General features: G+C 37.8%; 1 protein-coding gene across 1 annotated transcript in view; it reads right to left on the minus strand.

The window, feature by feature from the left end:
- The window catches only part of GABRA3 (gamma-aminobutyric acid type A receptor subunit alpha3), a 240934-nt gene that overhangs the window by 160798 nt on the left and 61332 nt on the right, over nucleotides 1–18804 (minus strand). The gene's annotated exons all lie outside the window — the stretch shown is intronic.

Here is an 18804-nt window from a genome sequence, read left to right on the forward strand (position 1 = left end):
TCCCTGGGCCTGGAAATTCTCTGGTAGAGGGTCCTGGACTCAGTATTCCCACCACAGAGGCACAGGCCCAAACGCTGGCCTGGTAACCAAGAGCCCACAAGCCCACAAGCATGGCCAGAGAAAAAAGAAAAAAGAAGGAAAAGAAAACAGAGAAACAAAAATCCAAGAACCAAACCAAGAAAATGATAGAAAGAAAACCAAACACAAATAGACAAAGAAATAAGAAAACCAAAAACAAGAGAAAAAAGAACTCAAAAATAAAAACAATCAATAAAGACTAAACTAACAGTCATAAATGAGGGGAAAAAAGCAAATCAAAAAGCATTCTAAAAAAAGTGAAGAAAATATGAAACAAATGCATACAAATGATTTAAAAAAATAAAGAACACAAGAAAACAAAAAAAGTAAAATAAAAATTAAAAAATTAAATATTAAAAAATTAAAAATGATAACAACTGAACAAAATGAAACAAACAGAAATAGAATACTAGTAATAAGGATATGTTCCTGGGGCCTCCACTATCAGTGTCCTGGCTCCCTCAGTGAGCCTTAGCCATACCATATCTCCCCAGGAGGCTCTCCAATTCCTCTAGGTACATCTTTGGATCCACTGTGGGCACTGTGGGGCAGCTTAGAGTCTGTCCTGGCCCAACTCCTGCATGTACTTGTCCCCACAATCCACTGCTGCTAAATCTAGACCAGTCTCTGTTGTGGGAACACTCATCTTCTATTCAAATATCCCACAGATGCCAAGATTTATCAGGTCAACTGTGGATATTTAATCCATGGTTTGTGCAGCTACACAGAGAGGTTTTCGTTCCTCGTCTTTAGCCACACTGCCCCTGGGGCTCAGCTTTGGTTTTGTGTGGGCCACCCTCAGGCATCTGTTCCCCAACCAGGCAAGAGGGACAAAAGTGGCGGCTGATTTGGGCACATTTAGGCCAGAGAGTGACAATATACAGCCTTGACATATTCCTTTTCCTATTTGGAACCAGTCTGTTGTTCCATGTCCAGTTCTAACTGTTGCTTCCTGACCTGCATACTGATTTCTCAAGAGGCAGGTCAGGTGGTCTGGTATTACCATCTTTTTCAGAATTTTCCACAGTTTATTATGATCCACACAATCAAAGGCTTTGGCATGGTCAATAATTAGAAATAGATGTTTTTCTGGAACTCTCTTGCTTTTTCAATGATCCAGCAGATGTTGGCAATGTGATTTCTGGTTCCTCTGCCTTTTCTAAAACCGGCTTAAATGCCTGGCTGGAAGAAGCACAAGCTGGAATCAAGATTGCCCGGAGAAATATCAATAACCTCAGATATGCAGATGACACCACCCTTATGGCAGAAAGTGAAGAGGAACTAAAAAGCCTCTTGATCAAAGTGAAAGAGTAGAGTGAAAAAGTTGGCTTAAAGCTCAACATTCAGAAAATTAAGATCATGGCATCCAGTCCCATCACTTCATGGCAAATAGATGGGGAAAACAGTGGAAACAGTGTCAGACTTTATTTTGGGGGGCTCCAAAATCACTGCAGATGGTGACTGCAGCCATGAAATTAAAAGACGCTTACTCCTTGGAAGGAAAGTTATGACCAACCTAGATAGCATATTCAAAAGCAGAGACATTACTTTGCCAACAAAGGTCCATCTAGTCAAGGCTATGGTTTTTCCTGTGGTCATGTATGGATGTGAGAGTTGGACTGTGAGGAAGGCTGAGCGCCAAAGAATTGATGCTTTTGAACTGTGGTGTTGGAGGAGACTCTTGAGAGTCCCTTGGACTGCAAGGAGATCCAACCAGTCCATTCTAAAGGAGATCAGCCCTGGGATTTCTTTGAAAGGAATGATGCTAAAGCTGAAACTCCAGTACTTTGGCCACCTCATGCGAAGAGTTGACTCATTGGAAAAAATTCTGATGCTGGGAGGGATTGGGGGCAGGAGGAAAAGGGGACGACAGAGGATGAGATGGATGGTTGGCATCACCAACTCGATGGACGTGAGTTTGAGTGAACTCCGGGAGATGGTGATGGACAGGGAGGCTTGGCGTGCTGTGATTCATGGGGTCGCAAAGAGTTGGACATGATTGAGCAACTGAACTGAACTGAACTGAGGCCAGAGAGTGATACTGTGGCCACAGCTGGAGAGTATGTTAAGTGTCTGTGTCAGTGGAGACCAGCAGGTAGTTGCAAGAGATTGGAGTACATTTGCTCATGGGAGTTTTTAATGCACAATCAAATAAGTTTAAAATATATGCTGAAAGCAAAAGGATATGATTGAGAAACTGACAGTAACAATGGGAAACCATAAAAAGAAATAAATTTGTTACATAAACTTATTTCTATAACATGGGAAAATACAACCTCATTACACCAGTAGATGTGATTATGTCATATGCAGAAAACCATGGTATGTGAGCATACCAGATAACATGGTGATGCAATATAAGTATGTTATAGGAACAGAAATGATAAGTGGCAAAATCATACAGAACAATACTTGATTAAACAATATTTATGAAATTATAAAATAATGACATAGAGTGGTCCAGGAGCAGATAGCAATGACCCACTAAATGACATCACAGCCAATGTTCAGAGTACATTTGTGGGTTTTAAAGATATCCCCAGTGCTTAAGCATTTGACTGTAATGTAAACCAAGATAATCTCAGAATATAGCCTACCACTCATGATAGAAAACAAAGTAAAATGGTACTAGTATACTTAGTACTTCTTGTGTGCCAGCAACTAAGAACTTTACCTATAGTAACTATTTTACTCACATAACAAGCATATTATATTTACATATAGTTAATTTACTCTCATAACAATCATTATTTTAGGACTGAGTAAACTAAGGCAGAAAGATAGGAAGTGACTTGTCCATCAAACAGTCTAACCTCATTATACATAAGTATTGCTATGCTACCTCTGATGGACATGGTAGGAGATCAAGAGGACGCACACACAGAGCAAAGGAATTAATGGCTATATTGCTGATACAGATACCACCTCCTATTCCATAAGTAGATACACAGTCCATTATCAAAAATCTGGTACATGAGCAGCTACCATGGTAGTCAAAACATCTGACCACAAGGCATACTTCAATGATTCTGAGAAATGAGCTGATATCCCAGATGATGGAGATATAAGCAAACTCAATACTGTCACAATTAATAAGCTTATTCATGATACAGAGGATTATATTCTCAATTCACAAGTAGACAATTACTTAATTTTCACAAAATCAGTGTATGAGTATAAATCTATAGTATAACCTCAAACACTATATATGAACATAAATTTCTTATGCATGTCCAGACTGCCATGGAAAAATGAGACAAAGCCGATATGTAAGAGAAGACAGATGGTACAAAGAAAACAATCACATGGTGGATATTGCATAGGTAGTCAGAATATATGATCAAGAAGCCAGAATATGTAAATGAATTACTTGGTCCAGGAGCAGATGGTAATGATGGGACATACCATGATTTATACTCAGATGATCACAATACAAAAAAAGTACAGGTGTTACAGTACTTGAACATGATACATACACACCAGTATATCTTGAAATGTGAGTTATCAATCATAATACAAGTACAGGTAGAAATGGTAGTCAACTATTATGCTATTCTTGCTAGGGGAGAGGTGATGGATGTGTAATGAAGAACAAAACAAAGCAATGACTGGCTTTGTTATAAGAGTGGAACCAGTATTGTAAAAGGAGAAATCAAGGCATAACATCAGATGACCACGTTAAAAGGACAGCCACCACCAGTAATTTAGCATGGGACTGAGAGGCATGACTAGAAAATCTCAGAATACAAGCTGACAATCACCATAAAGAACAAAGAGACACAGTAATTATCATCAGTATATATTTTTCACTTACCCACTTACCACGTGACAGGCACTAATCTAAGCATATTACATTTAACACTTTGATCCTCACAACAATCCTACAAAGTAGGTATTATTATCATAACTTTGCAGTTGAGAAAACAGACAGACACAAAGGGGTGAAATGACTTGCTCAAGGACACCAAACCTAAACAGCAGGAGTGGAATTAAATACAAGCATTTTAACTTCAGGGTCAGCACTTTGCATATACACTGATGGCGCCATGCTTCCTCAGATGAACGTGGTACAGATTAAAAACACAGAGTGCAGGAACAAATGGCTTTGGTCCAGAAGGAGACGGCAATGTAGCAAAAGTAGACACCGTAGCACATGCTCAAACATCCGTGGTGCATGAGCAGCCACCACAGGAGTCTGAGCATTTGACTACGATGCACACTCAGAAGGTCCTGCAACATGAGCTGACATCCAGTGTATAGGAGTAGATACTAAAGACGAAGGAGGAAGCAAACACATTGAAGTAACAAATAATCATGGTGTACAAAATGATATTTATGGTACAGAAATTTCCATTATTAAAAAGCAGATGATGATATACATTTTCACACACATAAAAAATGAACAGAAGATTGGAGTAAAATTTCAAACACAGTAAAATAGTAGTAAAATGCATTGTGCACATTCATACTATTATGGAGAATGAGCCAACACCAATTTAGAGCCAAGAGACAAGGTACAATAGAAAATAATTATGTGTGCAAACATCACAGATGGATATGGTACATGACCAAAACACCTCAATTATGAATGATTGTTTCAGAAGCAGATGGCAAGATAGAAACCATGGAACATGCTCAGATAACAATAGTTGATGAAAGTCATCAGTTGTGTTTGATCAGTTGATCATGATGTACACAAGTAAACAAAATCACTACAATATGTCATAGCAGTCAAGACACAGGAGCTATGAGACAGGATATGGTACACAAACTTGTTTACTGAGAAGAAAACCATGTTGTAATGCTCATGATATCTGGTATTTAGATAGATATTGTGCCTTACAAAAAATTCATGATATAGGAGTGAATAGCTTTGTGCATGTGGCACCCCACTCCAGTACTCTTGCCTGGAAAATCCCATGGATGGAGGAGCCTGGTGGGCTGCAGTCCATGGGGTTGCTAAGAGTCGGACACAACTGAGCGACTTCACTTCCACTTTTCACTTTTCATGCATTAGAGAAGGAAATGGCAACCCACTCCAGTGTTCTTGCCTGGAGAATCCCAGGGACGGGGGAGCCCGGTGGGCTGCTGTCTATGGGGTCGCACAGAGTCAGACACGACTGAAGTGACTTAGCAGCAGCAGCAGCAGCAAATATCAAGAAGGTCAAAAAAAAAAAACAAAAAAAACTAGACATCAAGTATTTAGAGAAGCATGTTGCATTAATAGCCACAATTAGTATTTGAGCTTTTGATTACTATACTTACCTATATAACTTCATGACATGGATTGAAAATGAAGATACAGAAGCAGGCAGAGATGCCACTATACTTCCTGAAATGGATATGGTTAGTAATTTAAAAGATACAACAAATTCCTTTAGTTTAGGAACAAATGGCAATGATGAAACATGTGAAATCACAGTACAAGCTTAAACCATCAGGTGTATGAGCAGCCACACTAGGTGGTTGAGCATTTGACTATGATGCACACTCAAACCAATGGCATGAGATTACAAGCTATCATTTTGAAATATACAGACATGGTACAGGAAATGTCAGGAGTGACCAAAGAATAGAGAACCACGAAATAGGAGCAAATTACCATAAAATGCAAACTGACATACATAATACACAAGACACTCTTTCCCTTACTAGAACAGTAAGCAGTGACGGTTCCTGCTCAGGAACCATGGGGTATGAGCAGACAAGCATGCTGCATGCTCAGACAACCATGGTGCATGAGCAAAAACCTATAATACAAAGACATGTGGATGTGACACAGGAGCAAAAAACATGCCATGGAATATGCTCAAATGGACTGAGCATATGAATAAAGGAAACATAAGGCATAAGTACATTTTCTAGGCCAGTAGTATACGGGAATAATACTAGAGGGGATAACATGGCACATATAAGAAGATCATGGTACATGAACAACTACCAATGATATTTGAGCATTTTACTGTGATGTACACCCAGATATTCCAAGAAAATGAGTTGATGACAACAATATAGGGGCAGAGGAACTAGTACATTAGAGAAGATAGTGATGATGGAAGAAAAGAAACAGTAATACAAAAGCTAATAGGACAGTGCAGACGGCAATGATTCAAAGGGAAGCCCCATGGCATATGCTCATATAATGGTTTCTTAAACACTATCACAAATATATGAGCAGTTTACCATAATTCAAACTTAGAGAACCCCATATTTTGAGCTGGCATCACCATACAGAATCAAAGGACACAGTATTACCATCATCATTATCATCACCACATATATCTTACTACATGATAGGCAGTGTTTGAAATGTTTATGTATAACAGCTCATATAATTCTCAAAAATCTTATGAGGAGTTCTTTTTATAATCTTGCAGAAAATGAAACATGGAGATGCAAACTGGTAAGCCCAAGATCTCATATCTTGTAAGTAGATAATTCAAGATTCAAATCCAGTTCTTTTGGCTCCACTATCCATTCTCTTAAACAGTACAATGAACGACAATATTCCATGATTCTTCTGACAGACATGATACATTACAAACAGAATAATGAATGGCTTTATTCCAGAAGCAGATGGCAATGTTGCAAAAGTAGACACCATAGCACATGCTCAAACATCCATGGTGCATAAGCAGCCACCAAGGAGTCTGAGCATTTGACCACGATGCACACACAGAAGATCCTGCAACGTGAGCTCATACCCACATTATAGGAGCAGACAATGATGACAAAGGAGAGAGAATTCATTGCAATAGCAAACCAAGTTGCACAAGCTAATACACATGGTACAAAGTATTCTTAGTACAAGAGTAGAAAATGATAGTGTATTATCACACAAGCATAGTATTTAAGTGGAAATTCATAGTGCAATTTCAAACATTAGGTGGACAGAAATCCATTAAGCATGTTTAGGCTATCATGAAGGATGAATCCATTCATATATGAAAGAGGGGACTGATATGATACACCAGGAAAGGACAAAAGAGTGAAAAACTACTCAGATGGTTGTTTTTAATTATCAGAATGTATGGCATTGGTCTGAGAGCAAATCACACCTACATGTCTTTAGTACATGAAGCATACATACATACTATAGGACATAAGATGTCAGGTATGATACAAGAATAAATGCATATGATATAGAAATAAACTATGCTATGATTCCTACTCAAATAGATACGGTGTATAATAAAAAAAAGTCACAATGCAAGCAATGAATGATCTTAGTCTGGGAGAAGATGACAATGGTACAAAAGGAGACTCAGATGGACATAATGCCTAATTTTAAGTAATTATGGTGAATAACTAGCCAGAATTCATGTTTTATACCACTGTACACTTAAACTATGTCCTTATATGAACTAACAGCTGTGATACACTTAGCAGACATAGTATAGGAGCAGACAGCACATATGGAATAAACAACTGTTATGCAGGAGCTAATGACCACAATCCAAGAGCTAATATCCATGTTAGAAAAGTCATCATGATGCTTCTTTTTTACAAACTCATAATGGATGAGCAACATCCATCTCATATATATATATATATATATATATATATATATATATATATACACATATATATACACACACACACACATACACATACACACACATATACATATACACACATACAATATACAAACAGTTGGACAGGAGCAAGTAAGTATCGACCAATTCATTCAGATGCATATTACAATCCAATATCCAATATATATCCAAAACCCAGTCTCTTGCACTGCAGGCAGATTCTTTACCACTGAGCCACCAGGGAAGCCCCTGAGTTAGTAACAATGCTGCCCAAAGTGACAATTATAACATAGAAGGTAGACAATTACAGATCAAGCTCAATATATCCAATATCTATCACAATATAGAAGCAAGTTCTTATAGTCAAGGATAAGATGACAATGCTGCAAAATGAGACTACAGGCCGTATGCTCAGATGCCTATTGTACATGAACAGCCACATCTTATGTATGAGTATTTGATCATAATGCATATTCTGATAGTTCCAAAATATGAGGCATGAATGATGATATAGGACATATCCCAAGAAAATATCCAAAACACAAGGGTAGTTGGACATGGTATAGGAGTAAAGAGCAATGTTGAAATATGAGACAGATGTGACTAATACATGAGTTAATAACTACATGGACTGTGGCCTGCCAGGTTCCTCTGTCCATGGGGTTCTCCAGGGTAGTATACTGGAGTGGGCTGCCATTTCCTTTTCCAGGGAATCTTCTTGACACAGGGATCAAACCCAGTCTCTTGCATTGCAGGCAGATTCTTCACCACTGAGCCACTAGGGAAGCCCCTGAGTTTGTAACAATGCTGCCCAAAGTGATAATTATGACATAGAAGGCAGACAATTACAGATCTAGCCCAAAAAGCAGTAGTATATGAAAAGATAATCAAACTATGGTGTTTACCCAGATGGACCTAATGCCTAATTAAAAAGCCATAGTATAAAAGCAAATGTTTAAACAGCTGAATATTAGTTGATAGTGATTAGAATTTCATTCTCTTAATCACCATATTTTCTAAAATATTGTTTTCTCACTTTAGTAGATACATCATATCTTATAGCAGGAAGATCACAGCAATCTATCAATTCTGGTACTTTAAAAAATTCCATTCAATGCTTCATTATGTCTAAAAATTTTAGGGTATTTTAAGTAAATGATAAATATTATTGAAAAGTTTTTTTTTTTTAAGCAAACATCTTCAAGTATAGATACTGTAATGGGTTTAATTATGTCCCCCCCCCCCAAAAAAAAGAGACATTGTAGTTCTAACTTCTGGTACCTGCACGTGTGACCTTATTTGGAAATAAGAGCTTTGAAGCTATAATCATGTTAAGATGAGGTCATAGTGGATTAGAGTGGACCCTAAATCTAATGAGGCTAAGTTGAGTCTGACTCTTTGCAATCACATGGGTTCCAGCCTCTGTCCATGGAATTCTCCAGGCAAGAATACTGGAGTGGGTTGCCATTCCCTCTCCAGAGGATCTTCCAGACACAGGGATGGAACCGAGTCTCAGGTCTCCAGCGTTGGCAGGAGGGTCTTTACCACTAGCGCCCCCTGGTGTCTTTATTAGAAGGGGGAAATTTAGACACAGAAAGAAAAGGAAAAGAATGCCATCGGATGATGGAGACAGGGATTGGTCTGATGACCTCACAAGCCAAGGAACATTGCAATTGCCAGAAACTGGAAGAGGCAAGGGTGGATCTTTTTACAGAGTCTTCAAAGGCAGTACAGCCCTTCCAACACCTTGATTTTGGACTCCTAGCTTCCAAAACTGTGAGAAAATAAATTTCTTTGGGTTTTAAGCTACTGAGTTTGCCATCCTTTCTTACAGTAGCCCTAGAAAAGTAATACAAGTGGCATTATTACAAAAAGAAATGTCACGGTGCATGCTTAAATGACTGTATGGTATATAAACATCTCTGTAGTTTTACCACTTGAATAAAATACACTTATAAAACATTCAAATATTATCAGTCAGCCATGATCCATGAGTAGATAGCCAGAGCATAGTGTGCTGACACTCACTTATCAGAAGTAGAGGGTAGTCATTTACAAGTATGTATCTTGTGACTGTAGTTAACATTGTATATGAGAAGACTTCATTGACATATAAGTATAGTGTAGAATGTCAAGAAAATAAAGATTGTTGAACAATTAATCACATGACAGCGACCTAACACTCCTATGTAAGTATACAGTGTCACAGTGAATGCCAATTTAAACTATAAACAATGCAACTTGTATATAACATGAAATTCATTGGAAGGACTGATGCAGAAGCTGAAACTCCAGTACTTTGGCCACCTAATGCAAAGAACTGACTCATAGGAAAAGACCCTGATGCTGGGAAAGATTGAAGGTGGGAGGAGAAGGGGACAACAGAGGATGAGATGGTTGGATGGCATCATTGACTCAATGGACATGAGTTTGAGCAAGCTCTGGGAGGCGGTGATGGACAGGGAAGTCTGGCGTGCTTGGTGTCCATGGGGTAACAAAGAGTCGGACACAACTGAGCAACTGAACTGAACTGATAACATGAAAGTTATAGGCCCTGGCTCTACTCAAAGAATCATGATATCAAGAGATGACCATGGTAAATGCTCAAATAACCATGATGCATGGGCAAACATAACTGACATATTCTTAAAAATCATGATAATGACATCATGATCATGGGTCAGATGTGTGTGGATAAGTTCCTACTAAATAGGAGCAGATACTAATGATTCAGGAACAGAAGGCTTCAATGCTTGCTTGGATGTCTAAAGTATAGAGACTCAGAGTGGGCATACTGCAGGGGAAGAAAACCATAGATATAACTTAAATATAGGATCATTTCCTATGATTTATGCCAAGAGGATCACAGTATCTGCTCAAGTCATAGTATAGAAACTCGTACAATGATTAAGTTCGAACTGCCATGACACATAAACCTCAACATGTGCTCTGATCACCATGTTACAGAAGAAGGTACCTATGGTGCAGGAGTAGGTAGCTATAATGAATGCTCAAATGACTATAATGTATTAGCAGCTGACAATGTTATACAATCAAACATGCCATTTATTTGCCTTGATATCCATGCTTCAGGAACATTAAAGTCACTGCTTTTTTTTTTCCTCTAAATTTATTTTAATTGGAGGCTTTACAATATTGTAGTGATTTTTGCCAAACATCGACATGAATCAGTCATGGGTGCACATGTGTTCCCCATCCAGAACCCCCCTCCCACCTCCCTCCCCATCCCATCCTTCTGGGTCATCCCAGTGCACCAGCCCTGAGCACCGTCTCATGCATCGAACCTGGACTAGCAATCCACTTCATATATGATAATACACGTGTTTCAATGCTACCCTCTCAAATTATCCCACCCTCGCCTTCTCCCACAGAGTCCAAAAGACTGTTCTTTATATCTGTGTCTCTTTTGCTGTCTTGCATATAGGGTCATACTTACCATCTTTCTAAATCCCATATATATGCGTTAGTATACTGTATTGGTGTTTTTCTTTCTGGCTTACTTCACTCCGTATAATAGGCTCCAGTTTCATCCACCTCATTAGAACTGATTCAAATGCATTCCTTCTAATGGGTGAGTAATACTCCATTGTGTATATGTGCCACAGCTTTCTTATCCATTCGTCTGCTGATGGACATCTAGGTTGCTTCCATGTCCTGACTATTATAAACAGTGCTGCGATGAACACTGGGGTACACGTGTCTCTTTCAATTCTGGTTTCCTCGGTGTATATGCCCAGCAGTGGGATTGCTGGGTCGTATGTCAGTTCTGTTTCAAGTTTTTAAAGGAATCTCCACACTGTTCTCTATAGTGACTGTACTACTTTGCATTCCTGCCAACAGTTTAAGAGGGTTCCTTTCTGTCTGCACCCTCTCCAGCATTTATTGTTTGTAGACTTTTTGATAGCAGCCATTCTGACTGGCATGAGATGGTACCTCATTGTGGTTTTGATTTGCATTTCTCTGATAATGAGTGATGTTGAGCATCTTTTCATGTGTTTGTTAGCCATCTGTATGTCTTCTTTGGAGAAATGTCTGTTTAGTTTTTTGGCCCATTTTTTGATTGGGTCGTTTATTTTTCTGGAATTGAGCTACAGGAGTTGCTTGTATATTTTTGAGATTAATACTTTGTCAGTTGCTTCGTTTGCTATTATTTTCTCCCATTCTGAAGGCTGTCTTTTCACCTTGCTTATGGTTTCCTTCATCGTGCAAAAGCTTTTAAGTTGAATTAGGTCCCATTTGTTTATTTTTGATTTTATGTCCATTACTCTGGGAGGTGGGTCATAGAGGATCCTGCTGTGATTTATGTTGGATAGTGTTTTGCCTATGTTTTCCTCTAGGAGTTTTATAGTTTCTTGTCTTACATTTAGATCTTTAATCCATGGTGACTTTATTTTTGTGTATGGTGTTATAAAGTATTCTAGTTTTTCTTTTACCAGTGGTTGACCAGTTTTCCCAGCACCACCTGTTAAAGAGATTGTCTTTTCTCCATTGTATATTCTTGCCTCCTTTGTCAAAGATAAGGTGTGTTAACAGTAATCATGGGTTAAAAAAAAAAAAGAAAAAAAAAAAAAACAACAAAACAGAAGGCAATAACGGGCCAGAGTAAAGGTGCAGAATCAGAAAATTAAAATGAAATGATCACCATATATGAACCTAAGCCCACAATTCCATAGAGAGAGCCAAAATGCTGAAACAAACAAGCATGGTATTGGAGCAGATAGTCCTTAGGTAGAAGTAGAGGATGATAACAAATATTTTAAATAAATCAGAAATTCATAAGCAGGTGGCCAAAATATATGAAGACATGTTTAGACAGTCATGGTACACGAGCAAGTGGCCATGGTTGCAGGAGTAGGTGGCCCTAAGTATAAAAGTATACAATTACGCTGTATGCTCAGAATACCACTGTGCACAAGCAAACAAACATGGAAGGGGATCAGATGACCACAGTAAAGAACATAAAAAAGAAGTGAAGAAACATGGTGTAGGAAACTATCTCCAAGACACTTGTGAAGATAGCCATAATATACCAATATATAGGCATCCTGCAAAGGGGAAACTTTTACAAGTCTCAGAAGATACAAGAAAAGTTTGAATGCTGGTTTTGAGTGAACTAAACTTTGGTCATATTATATTATTCTCCCAAGAAGCCAATTTCCTAGTCTACTATTAATATAAGGTATATATAAAATGAGAGACTTCATTTATTACTGCATACAGCATATAATGGGCAATGAATAAATAGCTGCAAATGAATAGTAAATTCTATCTGTATACTTATGATGCCTTCATTATCAGCTTTTAACTTTATCCCTATCCTTTCAGGTAAGCAGGGTAAGAATTTTTCAACCTACATAATGAATAAGAATCTAAAACACAAAGAGGTTTTTACTACTTATTGGTCACAAACCAATAACTAATAAGTGTCAGAGAGGGACTAAATCCAAAACTTCTGATTCCTGGTTAAGTGTTATTTCCATAGCTTACTTAAAATGTGAATACTTCCTGAAGGAGTTACTATAATGGTGAGAATTTAGTTATACTATTGGGTTAGAGAGAAGTATTTTTTGGCCCAGCTGTTATTTGATGCCTCTGATGTTGCACAGGGCTGGCCCATGCTCTGGAAATGAATACTGAGTATTTACAAGAAATATAATTTCACAATGGGTCTGCTTGGGAACCACTCAAATAGAGCAATGGAGACTATAGGACAGAGAGATTTGGATAAGGCCATGTATAAACCAGCACTTAGGGATTTAGAAATCTGATACCGCTATCTAAAGTGCAAAAACCATGTAGTTCTTAAATCCAGAGTGTTCTGGTTTCAGCCAAATCCATTAATCCTCTCTGCTTCCTGCTTCTTCAGCTCACTTGCAAGCCCCTCCCCAAAGTTCTACAACTCAGCTTTATTTCAAAGTGCAAGAAACTCAGATATAAATCCAATATTATACATAAAGCTAGAAAGCAACTACAGGTAATAAAAACAAAGTCTGGCCAAGGTACTCTCATATGTTCAAATCCAGAAACAAATAGTACAGTATCCCTCTAAGGAATACTGTCTATATCCATATAAATAGTGAACCAAGGCAGAATCTGCTATTCCAGAAGCTGGTTAAAGTAAACCTCTTTTTTCTCTCCTGCAGAATGTCCTGATGCCCTAAGCCCATGTTGATCTTTATCTACCCATTGCACATTTTCTACATGTCAAGAAGAGGACTGACAGTAGGGAATTCATAGCAATTACCACAGAGCAAAGACAAAATAATGTCTGTATGGTGTCATCTCTTTTTTCTACACAGATAAATTCATGGAATAAATTTCCTATTAGCTCTGACTTTGGGGCAACTGACTTCTTATACTGGACCTCAGTTCCCTTATTTGTAATATGAATGGGCTGAGCTAGATGATGACTAAAGTTCTGGATCCAATATTCAATTCAGAGAAATATCAACTGAGAACAAAGTAGGAGCATAAGCAGCACTGGGACCATGTTTATTTTTCTTTCCCTAGGTCTAAACATTGCTTAGGACCAGAAACTCCCAAACTGACCAATTCTTGGATAAACAGCAAAGGAATATAAGAACGTGGACAGTTAAATATGACAAAAGTATTGAGATTATTAATTCTATGAAAATAATTGACTATGTAGCTTGGGACAGATACTGTACCAAGAATGGGAATACAGATATTTTTGAAAGACAAAAAGTTCTCAAAGACATAGACAAAAAATAGCTAACATTTACTTTAAGGAAGAACTAAATAACTGAAACAGCATTATAACTACTATGCTGTTGTCAAATTGAAGAATGAGAAATTAATTATTATTTAGAAAGAACAAACTATAAAATTGGAGAAGAAGGATGCATTTTAGTGAAAATTTGAAAAAGATTTCAAGAAGAAATGGGATAATGTTTATAAGACTTAATACTTAACACCTGTTAAAAGAAATAACTTGTCTTAAGCAAGAATATTTTTTGAAAAATCCCAATTCAGCAAAAGATATTCACATGATGTCTACAGAAGCCTCCATACTTGATAATGAAACATTAAATGAATTCTCAATAAATTGAGGAAGGAAATAAAATTGATTGTTCACATTATTACTATTTAGTATGTTATTATAAAATCATAGCAATGAATTAAGTTAAGGAAAAGATGAATAAATAACAGAGAAGAAGAGAAAAATCTATCAGTTTGCAATGGAATAAATAAAAAGTTTACTATAAGATGGACCAATAGTAGATCCAAATACACTTAGTCAACATCTTTTATAAATACTAGCAATAACCAGTTAGAAAATGTAATTGGATAAAAGGACCATTCATACTGGCAGAAGGACCATTCATACTGGCAGCAAAGTATAAAAATTGAGAAATACATATAACAAAACATATTTTTAAATCTATTTCAGGGAAGGTATAAAAATTTATTAAGAATTTCTTCACTGTGAGAAAAAACTTTATATAACAGATCAACTCACCCACCAAGAAAATCTAGAAAATTAGGGTAAAATATGTGTGTGTTATTCCATCTGAGCGCTAATAAGGCAAACAGAATTTGAGGGGCAAAGATCTTGGAATGAAGGAAAACTCACTGAGGTGAACCTGATATAGTACACTTTTTAGCCCCTGTAGGAATTAGCTAACTGATAGTTAAGAGAGAAACCAAAAAATTAAGAGACATTTAAAAATTAGGCAGAAAGTAGCTACTAAGAGATAGATAAAGAAGCTGAACGAAACTTTTCCACAGTCTCATGGAAATGGTGAGACAAAAATCAAAGTTAAGGGATTTAAGTAACTCAGATTTAAAAAACAAGATTTAGGAAAAGGGAGAAGAACAGAGAAATTGGATCTGATATTTGGAGCCAAATTTTTCTATGGAGGTAATTCAGACTGTAAAGAATCTGCCTACAATGCGGGAGACCTGGGTTTGATCCCTGGGTTGGAAAGATCCCCTGGAGGAAGTAATTACTGATTTCTAAATGGCTGAACTGGAGAATACAAGCAGAAAAGGGATGCTAAAATGATGACAAGCAAAGCAGAGTTTTAAGTAGTTTCTTGGAGTTTGAGGTCTAAGAAGGTGAAGAGTTCCTGATAAAACCCCCAAATTTCAACTAGAATTCTGAAGAACTACACAAAGAATAAGGGTGAGTCACAAACATAAAAAGCCTTAGCAAAATGAACAAGCAAACAAACAACCAGCCATAACAACAAAAAACCTCATTCTTGAAGTATCTCAATCTCTGATCAGATTAAAGTGATCTGCTTCCACTTTAATAGTCTGCTGCTACTGCTAAGTCACTTCAGTCATGTCCGACTCTGTGCGACCCCATAGATGGCAGCCCACCAGGCTCCCCCGTCCCTGGGATTCTCCAGGCAAGAACACTGGAGTGGGTTGCCATTTCCTTCTCCAATGCAGGAAAGTGAAAAGTGAAAGTGAAGTCACTCAGTCGTGTCCGACCCTCAGCAACCCCATGGACTGCAGCCTTCCAGGCTCCTCCATCCATGGGATTTTCCAGGCAAGAGTACTAGAGTGGGGTGCCATTGCCTTCTCCGACTTTAATAGTCTACCAGAAAGTAAATACTACAGTAAATACTCTCTAAAAAATATAACAGAGAATTTCTGTGACCAGACAAAAATAGATTAGTTTCTCCCAAGTCATTACAATTAAAACACTAAACATTAATACAACAGAAAATTACTGGAAGGCACTGAAAGTTGTAAAGAAAAAGGCAGACTGCCTATGGACTTTGGGACTTATAGACCAAAATGGCAGTGAGTTCCTGCATTTTCTTTTTACCTCCCAATTATTCCAAACTAGGCACCAGGAAAGCCTGCAACGAAGAACAACCAATAGAAGTAGACAAAAAACGCCCCACCCCATAAGCCTGCTCTCTCTAGACAAGGAACTAGAAAAGGGACAGCTTAACAATACAGAAAACTTACTGACAATACCTGCCCTACCCTAGCAAAGCTCTACAAACACTCCACCACCAGCAGTACTGGCTGGCCAGGGGAAACCAAATAAAAAGTTGGAACTCCCATCCAGTCTGATACAATGATCCACTTTGCTAGGGTCAGGGCATCAGCAGTAGCTGAGTGAGGAGTCTGAACTCCAAATCCAGGGAAATCAGGAGAGCCAGAACATTAATTTTTCAGTGCTCAGTTACTCAGTTTTCGGTTACTCCTTAAGTAAATTTCTGTGAAATTACTAGCTGACTAGCTAAGAAAACAGAAGCTTCAGTGACCATAAGGAAAAAGAATACAGTCTTTTGAAAACTGTTTATAAGAGCCATGAAACAAAACACCATAACCCTGCAAAAAGGAAGAAAAATAAATCCTGGGGAGGGGGCAAGAATGTGATCTTCAGAGTTAACAAATTATAATATTTAAAATGTTTTTACCAAAAAAAAAAAAAAAAAAAGACTACAAGGAATATAAAGATACAAGAAAGTATAACTTGGTCACAGGAAAACAGGAAATTAATAGAAACTGTCCCTGACAAGGCCTATAAATTGGACTTACTAGACAGAGAATTCAAATCAACTGCTCAAAAAAACAAAGAAAATCAGGAAAACAATGTGTCACCAAATAGAGAAATATCAATAAAGAAATAGAAAATATGAATTCTTAAGTTGAAAAATATAACAACTGTACTGAAAAATTCACTAGAGAGGTTCAACACAAGATTTGAGCAGCAAAAAAAGTGAGTCATCAAACTTGAAGATAGTTCAAATAAATTTTTCTAGTCTGAAGAGAAAAGAGAGAAAATTGAAGAAAACTGAACTCAGTCATGCCGGAATAACTGGATATCCACATAGAAAAGAAGGAAGTTGTATCCTTTCCACTCATCATATACAAAAATTAATCCAAAGTGGATTAAAGACCTAAATAAAAGAACTAAAACCATAAACTATTTTAGGAAATAGCAAACTGAAATGGACTGAAATGGGTGAACTTAACTCAGATGACCATTATATCTACTACTGTAGGCAAGAATCCCTTAGAAGAAATGGAGTAGCTGTCATAGTCAACAAGAGTCCGAAATGCAGTACTTGGATGCAATCACAAAAATGACAGGATGATCTCTATTCGTTTCCAAGGCAAACCATTCAATATCACAGAATGGTGATACCTATTGCTATCATAAGTATCCAAGTCTATGCACCGACCAGTAATGCTGAAGAAGCTGAACAGTTCTATGAAGACCTACAAGACCTTCTAAACTAACACCCAAAAAAGATGTCCTTTTCAATAGAGGGGACTGGAATGCAAAAGTAGGAAGTCAAGAAACACCTGGAGTAACAGGCAAATTTGGCCTTGGAGTACAGAGTGAAGCAGGGCAAAGGCTAATAGAGTTTTACCAAGAGACTGACCGCACTGTTCATAGAAAACACCCTCTTCCAAAAACACAAGAGAAAACTCTGCACGTGGATATCACTAAATGGTCAATACTGATATCAGATTTATTATATTCTTTGCAGCAAAAGATGGAGAAGCTCTATAGAGTCAGCAAAAACAAGACCGCTGGCTGACTGTGGCTCAGATCTTGAACTCCTTATTGCCAAATTCAGACTTAAATTGAAGAAAGTAGGGAAAACCGCTAGACCATTCAGGTATGACCTAAATCAGATCCCTTATGATTATACAGTGGAAGTGACACATAGATTCAAGGAAATTAGATCTGATAGAGTGCCTGATGAACTATGGACGGAGGTTCATGACATTGTACAGGAGACAGGGATCAAGATCATCCCCAAGAAAAAGATGCAAAAAAGCAAAATGGCTGTCTGAGGATGCCTTACAAATTGCTGTGAAAAGAAGAGAAGTGAAAGGAAAAGGAGAAAAGGAAAGATATACCAATCTGAATGCAGAGTTCCAAAGAATAACAAGGAGAGATAATAAAGCCTTCCTCAGTGATCAGTTCAGTTCAGTTCAGTTGCTCAGTCATGTCCAACTCTTTGTGACTCCATGAATCACAGCACGCCAGGCCTCTCTGTCCATCGCCAACTCCCGGAGTTCACCCAAACTCATGTCCATCGAGTCGGTGATGCCATCCAGCCATCTCACCCTCTGTCGTCCCCTTCTCCTCCTGCCCCCAATCCTTCCCAGCATTAGTCTTTTCCAATGAGTCAACTTTTCGCATGAGGTGGCCAAAGTATTGGAGTTT

Source organism: Bos indicus, chromosome X (assembly GCF_029378745.1).
Source record: "Bos indicus isolate NIAB-ARS_2022 breed Sahiwal x Tharparkar chromosome X, NIAB-ARS_B.indTharparkar_mat_pri_1.0, whole genome shotgun sequence".
Lineage (NCBI taxonomy): Eukaryota > Metazoa > Chordata > Mammalia > Artiodactyla > Bovidae > Bos > Bos indicus.